A 19669-nucleotide genomic window follows, 5' to 3' on the forward strand; every position below is an offset into this window, starting at 1 on the left:
GATCTATGTTTTGATGGATTCTAATCTCCGGCGAGAGATCTTGGATGAATCGCATACCACTCCCTATTCTTTGCACCCGGGTACGACGAAGATGTACCAGGACTTGAAAGCTTTATATTGGTGGTCGGGCATGAAGAGGGATGTGGTGGATTATGTGGCTAAGTGCTTAACTTGTCAGCAAGTTAAGGCTGAGCACCAGAGGCCAGCGGGGTTATTGCAGCCTTTGGGGATCCCAGAATGGAAGTGGGAAGATATTACTATGGATTTTGTGGTTGGTTTACCGAGAACTATGGGACAGCATGACTCTGTGTGGGTAATTGTGGATAGGTATACTAAGTCCGCCCACTTTTTGCCTGCTAAGACAACTTATACTGTGGAGCAGTACGCTGAGTTGTATGTGAAGGAGATTGTTCGACTTCATGGGGCTCCGAGGTCAATAGTGTCGGACAGAGACCCCACCTTCACTTCCAAGTTTTGGGAGAGTTTGCAGAAGGCTATGGGCACGCAGCTACGATTTAGTACCGCTTATCATCCTCAGACGGATGGGCAGTCCGAGAGGACGATTCAGATATTGGAGGATTTGCTGCGGGCCTGTGTGCTTGACTTTGGGGGATCGTGGAGTAGGTATCTTCCTTTGATCGAATTCTCGTACAACAACAGTTATCAGGCGATCGTTGGTGTGGCTCCGTACGAGATGCTTTATGGAAGGAAGTGTAGATCACCTATTCATTGGGATGAAACAGGTGAAAGAAGGTATTTGGGTCCAGAGATTGTTCAGAGGACCAATGAGGCAGTTGAGAAAATTAGAGCGCGTATGCTCGCCTCCCAGAGTCGACAGAAAAGTTATTCAAACCTGAGACGCAGGAGCGTGGAGTTTCAGGTAGGTGATCATGTGTTCCTTAGGGTTTCACCCATGAGGGGTGTGAAACGGTTTGGTGTTCGGGGTAAGTTGAGCCCCAGGTTTGTCGGCCCCTTCGAGATTCTGGAACGAGTTGGAGAGGAAGCTTACAGATTGGCGATGCCTCCAGCTTTATCGGGAGTTCATGATGTGTTCCATATATCTATGCTCCGAAAGTATATGTCAGATTCAACACATGTCTTAATTTTTGAGAATTTGGAGCATGATCAGGATTTATCCTATGAAGAAAAGCTAGTTCAGATTCTTGACCGAAAAGATAAGGTCTTGAGGAGCAAGACCATCGCCTTAGTGAAAGTGCTGTGGAGAAACAGCAAGGTTGAGGAGGCGACGTGGGAACTTGAGTCAGAGATGAGGGAGCGGTACCCCGAGTTGTTCAGGTAATTTCGAGGACGAAATTTCTGTAAGGAGGGGATAGTTGTAACGACCTGAATTTGCTAATCAGGCTTAGGGCCTTGATTAGTGTGCCTGGAGGGCAATAAGTGGTTTAATATGCTTATATGTGAATTTATGTGTATATATGATTATGATGCATGTTTGATTGAGTTAAATGTGCATGTGGGCCCCGTCTGGATATTAGGGGCATAAATGTGATAAATGAGATGTATGTTGTATATGTGTGATATGTCTGTACAGCACGATCAGAGACAGTCCTGGGGAGCGGTTAGCCAGAGAATCACAACGGGGTTGAGATTCGGACTCGGGGCGAGTCGAGGGGTAATCTGGGTAGTAGATAAGTTATGGGGTTATTGGGACATGAAAATAAATATTTGGAGATATATTTGAGGATAGAATGTCTAGGCGGGAATATTTGGGGAATTTACCATTTTTGCCCTCGGGGACGTTTTGGTACCCCGAGCCTTGAGGTAACCCTTTAGACTTAAGTTAAATAAAACAAAAATGGGGAACTGTTTAGAAACATGAGAAACCGACCCACACTCTCTTTGAACTGAAGATAGCTTTTGCTTTTCTCTCTTTTTCACTCTCTAAGACAAAACTCAAGAAGAAACTCAAAGGGAATTCTTGGTGCAAACTAGCATAAGCAAGGGGTTCAGCTGTGATAACTTAGAAGCTTAAGGCTTGAGGATTAAGGTTCAGCTTCAGAGGTTAAAATCAGCAAGAGGTAAGTTTTTTCATGGAAGTTATGCTTAAGTTTCAGCTGTGTTTCCAAGCTTTGCATGTGGGTAGGAACTAGGCTGTTTTGGGTGTTCTAGTTGTATTTTTGGAGAAGATTTATGTTGGGTTTTGGTGGTGATATTGAGCTGGAATGATGGTGTTATTATCTAGGATTATTAGCTTGGTTTTGGTGGAAATTGGCTTGAAGAAAGGATAGAAAACTGATGAGAAAATCTGGGTTCGGTGTCGAGCGTCGCTACCCTAGGAGGGGTACGCCGCGGCCCGCGTGCGCGCCGCGGCCCGTGTGGGTGTCAGTGAGGTCTGTTTCGAGGCTAGTCGCGGCTCTTGTGGGTGGGGCCGCGACCCTTAGTGTTAGATTGGGTTTTAATGGTATTTTAGGCTTGGGAACTCAAGGGGTAAGGCTCGGGATGGATTTTATCATCCGGATTGATAGAATTCAAGGTCTCGGAGGTTAGGGATTGTGGCTCGGAGTTATTTATTTGGTTAGAATTTGATGGACGGATATTGTTATGTGTTGTGACTAGGATTTCAGCGAGGCTCACGTTAGCGGACTGTGCTCGGGGCATCGGTGCTCATGAAGCTCGGAACTCAGGTAAGAAAACCCCTGTTTCCATAGAGCTTCTGTGCAAGGCTGAGCCCAATGTGCTGAATGGAAATGATATGCAGGGCCGAGCCCTATATGCTATAATTGCAGAGCGTAGTTCTTTATCTGTTTATGCTTGATTTATGTATTTGTTATTATATCGTGTATGGTATTATGTGTGTGATCGGAAAGAGCCGGGAACGATGTAGACCGGGAACGGCGTGGGGCCGGGAACGGCGTCAGGCACGTTGAGTGCAAGGCCGAGAACGGCAAGGGGCCGGGAGCAGCGTTGAGCACGTGGGGTGCGAGTTTCCAGGGCGAGTCCCTAAAAGGATACCTGGGATATCCTTACGGCGTGGTCCGCGAACCCAGGGCTTGGTAAACGCCTGGGACGACTAGGTCGTATGTGTTTAGCCATTGGTGGCCTGTCTACATGCTTGACTTGTGTATTGCATATGTTATCTATTATGGGTTTTCTTGCTGGGCTTCGGCTCACAGATGCTCTGTGGTGCAGTTAAGGGTAAGGAGAAGATCAACCAACCATGAGTACAGCAGGCGTGAGGCGGCGTGTACATCTTCGGCCAGCCTGGCTGCCACAGCTAGGGGATTTTGGGAGATGCTTGTAAAGGAACTTAGACTTTGTCGTTTAGTTGGCTCAGAACAGTTTTGTGTTGTAAATATTTTCTAAACCATGTTTCGGGATCCCAAGTGTAAATTTTTATGATTTGCTATGAAAAACTACTTTCTCTAATGTTTTCCTTTTCAATTATGGCTTAGTTACACGGTTTGACTTAAAACCTCGATTAGCGAGTTGAAAGCACGATTTTAAACTCACCTAGTAAGGGCTCTAAGGATGTAGGGCGTTACACTTACACAGGCTAGGTGTATAACATTAAGGGCGTGTTTGGAAACAATTGTGTAATTACTAGGCCATGAAATTATTAGGGTAGTAATTACATATCTGAGTAATTACACTATATCTTAAATTACATGGTGTGTTTAGATGTCAACTGATAATTACTTATGAATTATTATTCTCATGTATGGCAATACGGTTAATATCACACACAAAAAATATTATGTAATAAATACGTTTTAAAATTGATAGTAATTAGTAATTACGTAGTGTAATTACACCAAATTCTCACGAGGGCTATGATAATTGGAGAGTGTAATTGATACTCCTCAATTACCTCCAATTACATTGTTACTGTGTAATTACATGGTAAGAAAAACATGCAAAATTGAGTAATTACTTTGAATTACACCCAATTCCATTTACATGATGGCTTTCCAAACACACCCTAAATGGTTTCACCTAGTGAAGATATGATAATTGAGTTTCGATTGTACGCATTTAAAAATTGTGTTTTTGGGTCCAAAGTGATACATTGAGGTATCTAAGGATGCCCAAAACTTTTGAGAGTATTTGGATGTGTTTAAGGTCAATTTTGAGAGTCTTGACCTATGTAGGTGGCATTGCGTCGCCACTTAGAAGGCGTTGCATTGCCTAAAACCCTAGGGTTTTGGTGATGCCCAGCAGGTAATGTGTTGCTTGCTGGTAGGTGTCGCCTGACGTGTCCGTACAGACACGTGTTTGAATCTCCACATGGTGTGTTTAAAAGATCTAATCATATTGGTTAGACCTAATGACGGTGCCTACACTATAAAATGATTCTCTTAGAGTTTTTATAGACTTGATCGCTCTCTCAAAGCTCTCTCTAACCTCTCTCTCTCTCTCTCTCTCTCTCTAGCTCTCAAGATCACGAGTTTTCTCAAAAAAATCCATAAAGTGCTTGTATTTATGAATTTAAAGGCTTGTTCAATCCTAATTTTCATTTGTTCCTCGAAAATCCTCAAGCATCCATTAAGGGCTAGGAAATAAAGAATTTGGACAGTGACAGTCCTCGTGTATAACCCTTGGTTTTGATTACCATCAAAGAAAAAGAAATTTCAACTGGTGTCTATCTCAATCTTTTGTTGGTCTCTGTCAAGGATATGTGTAGATTCTTATTATTATGGTGGTATAATTTCACTCTCTCCCAATAGAGAGAAGAAGCACGAGGTGTACATTTTCAAAGGTGTAACAGTACCAGCTGGTGAAGCTTCTGTTGTGAAGAATTAATAAGTTGAAATAGAGTTATGGCACAATAGGATGGGCCACATTAGTGAGAAATGAATTAAAGAAATCCATAAATAAGGTCTTCAAGATGATTTGAAGACTAGTTTACTGCCATTGTGTGCGACATGAATTCGTAGGGTGGAAGCAAAGTTGGAAAACATTTGGGTAACCATTACTTTTGTCTATTATTGATGTTTCCAATAGATATGTTTGGGTTTATTTGCTTAAAACTAAAGATCAGTGTTTGAGTGAATTCATACAATGGAAAATTGAAATCTAAAAACAATTGGGTTTTGTAATGACCCAACTATTTCTAAGACCTTGGACCATTAAAACTGCTAGACATAACTACTATTTTTGGAAACATACATTATAATTAACATAACTTTATTTAAAACCCAAAATATTGTACCAATACAAGATAAGGTAAAACTATAAAATAAAATGTGATATGGTATAGGATCTCATTGTTTATAAAATATAAAACATAAACTTTAATTGTTTAAATACTAGTTGCGGAAATACATCAAAACATAATTTAAAAGACTAAAAATAATGTCATCCTCGATCGTCACACAGTCCATTCAATCCATTCATCCTCAACACACAAGCCAAGCTACCATGAATCTTTCCGCCTTCCATAATCATTTCCCGACATCAAGCTAAAAATAAAGGAATGAGCCTAATGCCCAGGAAGGAAAATCTACTAACAACATACATCATAAACATAAGACTATAACATAAACATATACTATAAAACATATGACTATAAAAACATGTAACATATATAGGAATACAATATTAATGGCCATTAACTCATTAACATGGCATGTGATAAAACCATCTAGGTCCTCTGTCTACTAATCGAGGTAGGTTAGATCACAAGGTAGTATATAATAACACATCTGGGTCCTCTGTCTGCTAATCGAGGTAGGGTAAATCATAACTCTAAACCATGAAAATGATAAAAATTCTTGGGGCTTGCTATCTAAGCAACTCATATGCCCAAGCGACTACAAAACATACTCTTGGGGCTTGCTATCTAAGCAACTCATATGCCCAAGGACTACAAAACATAATTATGCATATACATATCATAGCATAAAACATATCATAACATAAACAAATAAGCACATATAAGCTATCCTATTTCCCTTACCGAAAACCAGGATATTTGAGAACAACAACGGGATTGGAACACTCCTAAAAACCAACAGCAAAACCATGCGTATTTATAAAGAATGAAGATGAAAAGAGAACTAAACCATCCAAGTAGAAACTTACCGAAAAGAACCTTAAGTTTCAAGAAACTTAAATACCTAACCAAGAATCGTAAACAAGAGTTAGGATTTGAAAAGAAAATGAAAGAAAACTAAAGAACGGTAAAGAACTGAACTTAGGGATAAGAATACCTTGAATGATCTTATGAATTGATCTAAACCTCGATACCGAAATCTCACTATATCTCACTTCTCAAGTGTTTAGAAAAGCTTAGAATGATAAAGCTTTTAACCCAAAACCCAAGTGTTTCTCTCTATAGTAACCTTAATAACTTGGAGGCTCTGAACAAATGCTTGAAGAATGAAGAAAATGGCTGAGTACTAGGTCCTATTTATAGAGTTCAAGGAGTGAAACTAACCCATTTTAATTTGAATAAATAAATGAATATAAAATGAAAAAGATTTGAATTTTCATTCAGCAGATGCCTAGAACTTGGTCAAAATCGTTCAAAGGCTGGTCTAAGTGGTTAAGGCTATTTTTAAATTTGAAACCACAAACTTTAAAAAAAAAGTGAGTTGGAGCCGATATATCGCCCCCTGTAGGAAATATATCGCCTCCCCCCTATTCCCAAGCCTCATTCGATCGTTCATGCGAAGTCGACGTGTTTTTCATATCTTCCATAGGCGATACATCGACCCCTATAACTGTGATATATTGGCATACATTGATATATCAAACACATATATTTGCACTTTTTCATTATATTTTGAATTGATAAAACAGCTTCGACTAAGTCTAAACGTGATCCTAATAGTTTCTAGAAGGTTCTAGAGCTTCTAGATCTTTCTTTTATTTAATCTATCCATAAAAAATACTTAAATCCTTAATAAACATAATTATGACAAGTGCCATGCTCTTATTATCTAAACTTTAGGTTATAATTAATAATATTTCTAGAACCAGCAATATTAATCAAACCTAATGTTATAATTAATATTCTTAAACTATAGGTTAAACTTATAAAATCCATAACTGTTGCTATGAGTTTCCAATTAAGTCCCGGTTTGAACCAAAATCCACGGAAACTATCATACTACAAACTACTACTAGCTACTACTACTACTACTACTACTACTACTACTACTACTACTACTACTACTACTACTACTACTACTACTACTACTACTACTATCTAGATAGCTAAGTAATTATTCTAGGACACTACAGGTTTAGAGTTTATTAATAAAGAATTTAATCAACTTTTCCTGGAAAATGGCATATTAAGGAATAGAACAGTTGTGCACGCACCCCAACAAAATGAGATTGCTAAAAGAATGAATAAGACCTTATTAAATAAGGTTAGATGTCTCATTAGTTCTGGGTTAGGCAAGGTCTTTTGGGGAGAAGCTTTAATGAATACATGTTATTTGGTCAATCGATGTCCCAACAGGTCAATTAAGTTGTTGACACCTTATGAGAAATTGACAAGAATGACACCAAAATTAAGACACTTGAAAATATTTAGATGCACTGCAAATGCGCGGAAGAAAAAAGGAAAAGATCGACATTAGAGTAGTAAATGTTATAGATTATGCATTCAAGAAAATAATAATTTGAAATTCTTAATTCCTAGAATATGTTATTTTTGATTAAAAGGTATTTCCTCACTTTAGAGTCAGGGATGGTTTAGATTCTGTGATTGCACATTCACAGGTAAAGAATCATAATCTTGCAGAATTTGAGGAAATTTGAAGCAGAACCAAGTACACCAAATCAAAATGTTGAAACATACAGAATGTGTTAGGATTAGTTAAAATAAAAGGCGTAAGTGGTATTGCACAATCTAGGTGCAAAACCCTAACAATTTCACATAATATAGGTGTGGAATTTGACTTTTTGTTGTAGGTATCTAAGGATGCTCAAAAAGTTTGGGAGCATTTGGAAGTGTTTAAGGTCACTTTTGGGCAGTGCAATCAACCTCTCAAGCGTTGTGTCGCCTCCTTGAAGGCGACGCATCACCTAGAGCTTGAAACCTAAGCAAAATGCAACAAATGACGCATTGTCTACTAGTAGGCAATGCATCGCCTATAGATAAGCAATGTGTCACCTGTCTGGTCTGTACAATGTCATTTTTTAAGCTTTAAATGATGTGTTTAAAAGCTCTAATTGTATTGGTTAGACTTAATGACAGTGCCTACACTATAAAATGGGTCTTCTAGCTCTCAAAGATCATAAGTTTTCTCCAAGAAATTCATCAAGAAAGTGCTTGTCTTGTGAATTTCAAAGACTTGTTCAATCCTAATCCCTTTTCCTCTTAGAAAAAGCAACATGGTGTGCTAAAAATAGAGAATTTCAATAGCGATATTCCTCGTGTATGAGCCTTATGGTGTTTCTCCCCCAACTTTGAAGTCTCAAGTGGTGTTTGTCTTCTCGTCATAGTTTGAATTTCATTTTTTAGATTGCATCCATTTTTTCCTTGAAATTTTTTGTTCTCTGCATTGTGAGTTTCATCTAAATTCTATCTAGATAATTTGTGTAAGTTCATTCTTCCCCAACAGAATGAATGCTACGACAAGAGACACAACAAATCAATTTGAGTTGGCAGATTATAAACTAGAAAAGGAGAGATCAAGGAGACACCTCCAGTGAGATTCAAAGAAGTTGATATGATATCTTATGCGCTAGTTGTGGTTTAGAATGAGGATATACCTGAACCAATATGTTATGAGAGGCCATTTCTAGTGCGTATAAGGAAAATGGAAGTGGCTACGAATGAGGAAATGGATTCCTTAAGGACGAACAAGACTTGGGAATTGGTTCCCAAACCAAAATACCATGAGGTTATATCATGTGTAGATGGTTGTTCCAGGTGAAGGAAATAATTAACCATGGTGAACCAGTGAGGTTTGAGGCCCGGTTGGTGGAAAAAGGGTTCACACAAGTGGAGGGGATTGATTATACCGAGGTGTATTCCCCGATGGTGAAATTCAAGACCATTAGATTGATGATAGAAATTGCTTGCATCTTGGTCTTGAGGTGGAACAACTAGATGTCAAGACATCATTCCTTAATGGGTTTCTTGAAAATGTGATTAATATGTAGCAACCCCCTGGATTCGTGGTGGCACAAGGGAAGAAAGAGTCAGTTTGTTTATTAACAGGGATAGGTTAAAATATGAAGATCAGATGAGTAATCTGATGGAAGCTGGCATTGAGGTAGAGATTCTGGATGAGTCTTGTACTACCTCCTCATAATTGTTGTATCAAGGAATTATGAATGTGTATTAGGACCTAAATTGTATACCGAGAAGCGCACTGCCTAATTCTTCTAGCAAGTGGGAGATGATAATTAGAATCCATAAAGGCTATTATAACTCTAGGTGTAAAGCCCTGGATAGCCAAGACCATTACACTGTGTGTTTATAAAGGTGCTGGACTTGCTAATCAAGTCATTTAAGTAAAAACGTGTTACTGAAACTATAATGGAACTAGGGTTAAAAGATTTTGGTCTCAAAAGCCTCATTCCTTATAAATAAACATTTTTTGTTTACATGGGATCCCAAAAAAAAATAAGATTAAAATCATTTACAAAGATTCAAGATTTAAATACTAGCCACTCTAAGGCAAAACAGACTGTTAAGCATTCCTTGTCCTGATCCACTCCTCGGCCATGGCGGCCGAACAGCTGGCTATGTAGATTCAGCCCCACAGCTCTCCATCTCAAGGTTGGTCCAACTTGCCTTTGCCTTTACCTGCAACACGTAGCACCCGTGAGCCAAGGCCCAACAAGAAAACACAATAACAGAGCATAATCAATCAACAGACAGTCAAATATCTCATATCGCATAAGCATGTACTTAATCAGTTTAAGCATTCATGACAATCAAGTGTTCATCATACCAAGTATATCAATTCATATCAATAATCAATCCACATATGATAACTAGGGTTAGCGCCCTTAGGCCACACCCTCTGTTTATCCCACTGACTCCGGCCCGCTTAAACCGAGCTCAGTGAATATTAAGCTGTCCTCGGCTACCAGTGGCCAAGCCGTGCCCTGTACGCAAATGTTGTATACGGCACCCTTAGGCTGTTTATCACATGTCCCATGGCATAATACCATCTTTGAAATTATATAGATATGTGGAGCACTTAGTCCCATCACAAACACATAACCGGGTGCAGTTTTATTACCTTTAAATTCGCTAGCTTGGTTCACTTTGATCCTTGAGCACGATCCCTCTTGAGCCCTAGCGCACACCTAGTCACAACCATAGATCAGAATCATCACCAACCTCAAGTCCAAAACCCAACCTCGGATCCAGTCCCGAGCCCTCGGGAAGCCCCAATTCCACCAAACGGGGTGGTGGAATCGAACCCCGAACCCTCGGGCAAAAACCCTTGAAAATAACTCAAAAACCCCTTTTCGGGAAACAGGGTAGCGCTACAGCGCTCTAAGGAGGGAGCTACAGTGCTACAAACAGAGCCCAAAATTTTCCCAAGGTAAATGTCCTAGCGCTACAGCTCCCAAAGGCTAGCGCTGTAGTGCTAGTCACAGAACAGCAAATGCTGTTTTTCCCTCCTTCGATTTTCCCCAAGCCAAACCTTACCAAAACTTCTCCAAACTTCAACCAAACTTAGAATCAAGCTTATCAACATGAACAACCCATCCCAAGAATCCCAACCACACAAAACTTAAGCACATGCACCCCTAATCCAAGATTTCAACATAGTTGAACCTAAAACTCAGAAACTCAGCAAAACCACAGAAATCACAAAGCTTGAAACTAAAGTTCCTTACCTCTGATGGATGAACTTAGCTTAGGTTATCTCCCACTCTTGCTTATCCTTCACCTCCTCAAATCCCCAACTTCAACTCCCTAAGATTCCCACAGAACCTTGCTTAGAAAAACTAGCTCAACACCAACACCAAAAACTGAATATTAACCTCAAAGTCTTACCTGAAGTGGATGAATTACTCTGCCAATTCCTCAAGCTAGAATGGAGCCTAGCCTCAAGCTCTTTCCCAAACTCCTCCTGAGTTTTTGCTCCAAAAGACCCTAAGAAATAGTGAAGAAATCCCAAACCGACCTTGGAAATGCCCTGTTTTTCTTTCCCTTTTCTTTCCCTTCTTTTCCTTTCTTTTCTTTCCTTTCTTTCCTTCAGAATTTCCAGCCCTTTCTACACTTCCCACTAAGGCATAAAGCCTGAGTAATACCTATCCTTTATAAGCCAAATGACCACAATACCCTCCCATAGTTTCCTAAGCCTTTTAATCCACCTAGGGGTATTTTGGTCATTTCACCCAATTCCCGCTAATTACTCGAGTGTCTCTAATATTTTCTGCTTTCTTCCTGATACCTAATTAATCACCAATTATATTCCTCAATGTCAAAATTGACCCCAATATATTCTCTAAATTCCCATTTATACCCCCAGGCCCACCTTGAGCCGGGTATAAATCCCCGCCATGACATTTTCGCTAACCCGCTCACTAGGTTCGTCTCAAATCATAGATCACAAATATATCCACATAATAATGTGGGCTCAACAATTATCACATATATATACAGTTATGCCCTCAACGGGCCAAAATTACAATTATGCCCTTTCTAACCTAATTAGGGCCTACATGCATACTAATACACATAGTCATGCATCTCAGATATTCAAACAGTCATATAGCATACTTTTAATCATTAAATCACATATATTCCAATTATGCCCTCCTGGCACACTAACCAAGGCCCTTAAGCCTTATTAGTAAATTTGGGTCGTTACACTAGGGTATCCTAAAGTTAGCATGGAGGGACATAGTTATGGATCATAAGGGTGGATTACCTTAGATTGCAGGTAAGATGAGTGGATATGAAAATTTTTGAATCAACAGATTGGGTTAGCACACTTTGGTTTGTGTGAGCGGGTATCACAAGAATGCGTATGTGCGAAGGAGGAACATATGTCTCTGTGGGACACCGAAGTCAATAGTGTCGGATTGAGACCCTTTATTTCCCAAGTTCTAAAAAGGGTCGTAGAGGGTGATGAGTATAAGATTAGGATTTAGGAATATTGGTTACCTTCAAACAGATTGACAACCTGAAGGAATGACTCAGACTTTAAGAATTTTACCTCGAATGTGTAAGTTTTCAAGGCATTGAGGTAAGTGCGGTCCCTTGATTGAATAGTCACAGTGATGAATGTCGATCAACGGCTACAGTGACTTTGAATAAGATATAGTGAGATAGGGAATGAGAGGAACTCGCTCTAGAAAATGAGATGAGGGATAGGAAGTATCTTGGTTCAGAATTGGTTTGGAGGACCAATGAAGTTATTATGGATTATCAGGGTGGGAGCGTATGCCTATTTGAAAGGACATAAGAGTTCGCAAATTTAAACATGGGAACATGGAGTTCCAGGATTGGGGATTTTGTACTTCTCCGAGCATGGTGGACTAAAAAGGACAAGATACTTTGATAAGGAAATAAGAGTTTTGACTTTAAAGTTGACAGATTTGTGAGATCCTAATAAGAATTAGGCCAGGAGCCTACAGATTAGATTTACCCCAGCATTGGTAGAGGCTCCTAAGGTGTATTGGTGCCAATGTCAAGGAAAGATTGTTGGGTACTACCTCTAATTGCGTGAGGAGACTCTTGAATTTTAGTGGGATTTATTATGCAAGGAAAAGCCAGTGAAATTCTGGATAGGTGAGATAAAGTCTTACAGAATATGATTGTCACTTTAGTGATGATGTTTCTAAAAGATAGCAAGGCAAAGGACTAGACTTTGAAGTTATAGTCAGAGTTGCGGAATTAGTGTCCTGAGACGTTTGAATAAATTTTGAGAATGAAATTTTAATACGGAGGGGATAGTTGTAATGTCCCGAATTTACTATTAAGGCTGAGTGCCTTGATTACGGTGCCTGGAGGACATAATTGGATTTATTATGTGGAATTAATTGAATAAATGTGTGAATGTGTGGCATACATAATCTACGTGGTAATATGGACATATGTGCATGTTTATGTGTATTAAATATGCATGTTGGCACGTTCCTGTTAATAAGGGCATATCTGTAATTTTGACATGTTAAGGGTATAAATGTGATTATATGTGTTAAATGATTGAGTACCACATTAGTATGTGGATATATTAGCGATATTTGGCTCGAGACGATCCTAGGGAGCGGGTTAGTGGAATAGTCATAACGAGGTCTAATGCCCGGCTCGGGGTGAGCCTAAGGGTATTTTGGGGAACTTAGCGTATATTTGGAATTTAACAGGTATTATTTAGTGATTATTTTGGTATGTCGTGATTAATTGGGAATTTATAGGACTATTTGACGATTAGTGGGAAATGGGACACAAAGACTGTTTTGCCCTTGTGGGGCTTTGATGGGAGAGTTGTAAGGCAGGGGTATAGTGGTCATTTGGCTAGAGGATAGACTTAATAATTTAGAAGCCTTTAGAAACCAGAACAAGACATAACACTCAGTCCTCTCTCCTCTCCCAATCAACTCTCTCTTTTTCTCTCTCAATTTTGGTGGAATTCTTGAGGAAGCTAAGGGAATTAGTGGCTGAAAGCTTGGGGAATTTAAGACTTGAGGTCTAGAATTTGGTTAGCTGCAACTTGGAGGATTAATTTACAGCTGAGGTGAGTTTCAATTTTTGTTTTATGGATGTTCTTGAACTTTGAGGCTCAAGGTTATGAATTTTAGTTTTTGATGGAGTTTTGAGTGTGTTGAGCTGGGGTTTTGTTGTTGATATCATATTGGTATTATTCTGAGGATTGAATCGTAGTTCTAGGAATTATTTGGGAAGATTTTGGTGGGTTTTTGGTTGAGGAAAAGCAGAGGAATTCTTGGTTCTTAGGGTTAGATCATAGCCCTGTTCTTGGGACACCGCGACCCAGGTGAAACCAGGGCCAGGTGGGGGGCTTCTGCTTTGGAGGCATGCCGTGACTCTCTAGGGCAAGTCGCGACCCGTGTCCTAGTTTTAGACGAGGGGCTCTCTGACTTGGGAGGTGCGTCGTAGTCCTTACGGGCAAGTCGCAATTCGCCTGGTCATGTTTGGGCCACCTCAGGTTTTAATGACTAGAACCTGAACATAAGGGCTCGGGAAGAATTCTACTACTAGGTTTAGTAGAATTCGAGGTCCTCGAGGCTGATGTTTTGTTCTGAAGTTTGTAATTGATTAGATTTTAATGGTTATCTATTATTGCTTTGTGACTAGGTGTTAGAGAATATATATTAAAACTCAATGGAAATAAGTGGAAAAACCAAAAATACAACTCTATGCAAAGAATACAATGGACAAGATGATAGATAAATAGGTTTACAACTCAATGACCAACAATACAAGTAAATGTAGAGAAGAGAGAAAGAAGAGAATTATTAGAACTAAAACTCTAAAACAAGAGATACCAATAAAATTGTAAATAGAAATAGAAGAAGAAGATTACAAACTCAAAACAATAATAATACAAGAAGAACAACTGAATGAAAAACACAAACTCACACTCAACCAAAGTGTAGAGTAATGGGGATCACCAACTTGAACAAGGTTCAAAACCTTTGTCCAAAAGCTTATTTCCCCCTATTCTCTAAGCACTAAGGGATCTCTCAAGGAAATAGCTCTCTGGAATAATCAAGCCTCAAGGTGTATTTTTCAGCCAAGTGCTTTGTGGATGAAAAATAGTGTGTCTTACAAGTGAGCATTAGGCTCCTATTTATAGAGTTTGAGATACCATTTGGATTTCAAATTCCACCAACCCCCATGGCTGTTACCAATGTTTAATTGGATTAAAATGGAATTAAAATTGAGATTTGAGAGTTATTTGGGTTTTTAGAACCGTTCAACACATTTGGAAAAAACTGAAAATTTGGCCTGAAATGCACCTGTGGCTGCGGCCAGGGACATCAGTGGCCGCAGCCACTGCTCTCTGTCCCCCAGGCCGCGGCCACCGCCTTTTTCCAGCCAAAAAATATCATTTTTCCAAATCGTTCCAAAACATCCCAAATCCTTTCCCACATGATTTTGTAACCTCCAAACACCTATTGGGAGTTAAAAACATGTCTCCAACAGCCATATTTCATTATGGCTTTATGAAATCCAAAATGTGTAACATATAATATACACATTATTGGGTAATATTTGGGAGTTACAAATTTGTAACTGATTTTGTAACTCCAAAATATGTCCCATTTGGGCACACACATGTGTCCAATTTTGTGACTCTCAATAATATGTTACAAGGTGTGACAAATCACATTTTGTCACATTATTTAATCTAATATTATATTATATGAAATGATATAACATTCCCCCACTAGATTAAATAATCACTTTTGTAACACTTATTTAATCAATCAAACATTATATTAAAATATAATATTCCCCCACTTGATTAAATAATTAATCTCTGTAGAAACATTTGCATTGGTGCATAAAATAAAATGCCTTTCGACTTGAATTTTACCTTAGTGTAATTATCACAAAGTTTGTTGAAATTTTGGTTGCCGAAGCATTGAACCACTATCCCTTGATAACAAACCGGTGATAACACACACACCTTTGCTGTGTTCACTTGAGACCTCAATGTCTCGCTTTTGCACCGTTAATGGCCATGTGCACATTCCATTTATAGACTTTTCTTGAAAATGACTCCCAATTATCATGAGGGGCAGCACCACCCCTGGGTCTATATAGGTAGAACTCTTACAGTATTTTGTTACCCTAAAATACTTGTCTTTTCAAGACTGAGTTCTATTAAAAACCTTTCGGTTTTAACCCTCATTTCGGTAACACACTAGTACTCATATCTCAGATGGGACAAAATTTGAGTACTATTACTATTCACTTGATTGACTTGTTATTACCTATTGAACCTAATACTAGTTTGGTGACTAGTATTAAGATAGGTTACCATCAACCGTGAATATCTTTAGGGAGTCTAAGTCCCACCCCTTGAGATGTAGAAATGATTCCATTTGAATCATTTCTTTTCTCATGTATGCATACTTAGACACTCTCATTATTTTATTCAAACTTTGTTGCTAGCCATAGTTTGATTAAAATAGTTACCCCTTTAAAATAGTGATTTTGACCATAGTCAACATCCCCACTATTTTATAGTTTAATATCCAAGATAAGCATTTTCCTTGAATATTAATTCTAGAAACCTCTTTGTTTCTAAAATTCTCCTTTATGTTTTAAATTGATTCCTTCTTGAATCAAAATATTACAAACAATGACTTTAGACACCAAACATGTCTAGATTTGTCCGTTCTATACACATATAGCCAATGTGATTTCAAATGTGGAATTCCAAATCACCTATTTGATAGGATGACCAAATTAATCAATTGATTAACTTTGGAGCATCACCCTCCCATTTCTCACATAGTGATAATAAAATATCACTTTAAAATAGAAATCTGTTCATTTCTAATAAGGCATTTATCCTCCAAGATAAATGTAGACCTATGATTCTCAAAGTTCATCATGGGTCCTCTTATCCACATGATAAACTCTCAAGATAAAACATCAATGTTTATCTTGATTTATTTACTTGCTAAAGCAAGACACTTATTTGAAAGTAACTTTCACTTGGTTGCTTTCTTTTATATATTTCACAAAATAAAATGTGAACACAAATGTAAAGTGAAAATTTCTCAAACAAATAATCACAAATTTTCATTTTTTGTTGTCTAAATAATCTGAAAATCACTTAAACAACTTTTGTGTATTTCTTAAGATTCTCTTTGAGATTCTTTTGAAAACATCAATTTGACATCCATTGATTTTCTCATCAAAATCAAAATGAAAATGTCATTTTTTTTTAAACACTTTAAATCAAAGAAAATAAACCCTCATTGATATATTTAAACACTTTGATTTCTTATGTTTTGTTTAAAATTATCTCCTCATTAATTTAAGCATATCACCATCTTTAACCAAAATGAATAAAGTTCTCTTTTATTCACCATTGGTGTAAAGATTCAAAATTGCTTCTCCAATTTTGTAATGTCTCCTCATTGAGATATTCAATGTTTAAGAATTATTGTCACTAAATAATTCTCAAATATTTTCTCTTTTGACCATTCTTTAGACTATAAGTCTATTGAGTCAATATGTCATCCCACAATTTTTGAATCCACTTTGATCCATTTTTCTTGCAATGGCAAGACACAACCATTAAAAGATGTAACCCCCTTAGTTTCATCTTTTCTTATCTCATAAAGTGAGATGGTAAACACTTAAATGGGAAATTTCATTTCTTAAATAATTCCTTTTATTTACCAAATAAATGGTAACTCATCACATTGCAATAATATAGGATAAACATATTACCATCTCACAAATGTTTGCATGATTATATTTCAATATAATTTCACATTGATGTCAACATACATGACTAATATCATACTAATATGGCTCTTTATTAATATGAGAACATGAATTACAAATATCATACACATATGATTTCACATTTCTATTGATTCACAAAATCAATATATTTATACATGTCATATAAAACTCATATAGTTGTCATTCTAATAATTTCCCATTAACACAAAATAAGACAATTCTATGACATGCTAGCATATTACCCAATAATCTACTAGATTATTTACACATTTATCACATATCATAAAACTCAAGACATTAAATTATTTTCTAATCTAACCACTAAAAAACAAAGGAGATTAGAAAACAATGAATCTCATTTATAAACTTTTCTTCTTCTTATTTCTATCACTATATGAAAACCATTAGATCTTCTAAGAAAACCAAATAAGAACATTACCTTATCTTACCATCTTTTCAAAGTTGGATCCTCATATGATCTCCATAGTTTCTCCTTCCATTGAAAAGGAAGACTAAGCTTTTGATTGTTAGAGAATATATATCAATACTCAATGGAAATAAGTGGAAAAACCAAAAATACAACTCTATGCAAAGAATACAATGGACAAGATGATAGATAAATAGGTTTACAACTCAATGACCAACAAAACAAGTAAATGTAGAGAAGAGAGAAAGAAGAGAATTATTAGAACTAAAACTCTAAAACAAGAGATACCAATAAAATTGTAAATAGAAATAGAAGAAGAGGATTAAAATCTCAAAACAATAATAGCACAAGAAGAAAAACTGAACGAAAAGATCAACGAAAAACACAAACTCACACTCAACCAAAGTGTAGAGTAATGGGGATCACCAACTTGAACAAGGTTCAAAACCTTTGTCCAAAAGCTTTTTCCCCCTATTCTCTAAGCACTAAGGGATCTCTCAAGGAAATAGCTCTCTGGAATAATCAAGCCCCAAGGTGTATTTTTCAGCCAAGTGCTTTGTGGATGAAAAATGGTGTGTCTTACAAGTGAGCATTAGGCTCCTATTTATAGAGTTTGAGATACCCTTTGGATTTCAAATTCCACCAACCCCCATGGTTGTTACCAATGTTTAATTGGATTAATATGGATTTAAAATTGAGATTTGGGAGTTATTTGGGTTTTTAGAACCGTTCAACACATTTGGAAAAAACTGAAAATTTGGCCTGAAATGCACCCGTCGTCGCAGCCAGGGACATCAGTGTCACAGCCTTTTTCCAGCCAAAAAATATCATTTTTCCAAATCGTTCCAAAACGTTCCAAATCCTTTCCCACGTGATTTTGTAACCTCCAAACACCTATTGGGAGTTAAAAACATGTCTCCAACAGCCATATTTCATTATGGCTTTATGAAATCCAAAATGTGTAACATATAATATACACATTATTGGGTAATATTTGGGAGTTACAAATTTGTAACTGATTTTGTAACTCCAAAATATGTCCCATTTGGGCACACACATGTGTCCAATTTTGTGACTCTCAATAATATGTTACAAGGTGTGACAAATCACATTTTGTCACATTATTTAATCTAATATTATATTATATGAAATGATATAACACTAGGGTTACTGTTAAGGCTCAGGATTGAGGATCATGCTCGGGATCTCTCTACACCTTCGGCTCGGGACTCGAGGTAAGAAAACTACACCCGGGTTGTGGATGGGACTTAGACCCCTGTTAACGAATATATTATGATTATGAATATATCTGTATCTGAGAATATCTGGATAGGCATGCTTATATATGTTGCCTCTTATTACTTGTTGTGCAATGTATATATGTGATTATATCTGTTTTAAAGACCGACCTAAGGGCGCCAGGGACCGATACCAAGCGTGTGGAATGCAACCCAGCCTAAGCGTGTCGGGGTCGGCTATAAGACCAGAGGACTCGGCCTAAGGGTGTCAGGCTTGAACATTATACAATAAACAGAAGTGTTGTTTGCACTTAACTAACTGTATTGTTTGATGAGCTTGGATTACGTGTCTGATTGGGATGAATATTACTATTGAGCTTGTTGCTAATATCGTGATGTTGATTGAATTTATTGATTTAAGTTTACTTCTTTTATACTGCTGCCCAATTGTGCATGTTGATTTAAGTTTTCTTATTTATCCTTGGCTTACGGGTGCTATGTGGTGCAGGTGAAGGAAAGGGAAAGCTGAACCAGCCATAAGTTGGAGAGCTTTGGGGCGGTGTGTACATATACAACCTACTCGACTGCCACAGCCGGGGTAGCCTAGGAGGAACTAGGGTTGAACCCTGTTTTGCTGCTTAGGATGGCTAATTTATATTT

This window comes from Humulus lupulus, chromosome X, assembly GCF_963169125.1.
Source record: "Humulus lupulus chromosome X, drHumLupu1.1, whole genome shotgun sequence".
Lineage (NCBI taxonomy): Eukaryota > Viridiplantae > Streptophyta > Magnoliopsida > Rosales > Cannabaceae > Humulus > Humulus lupulus.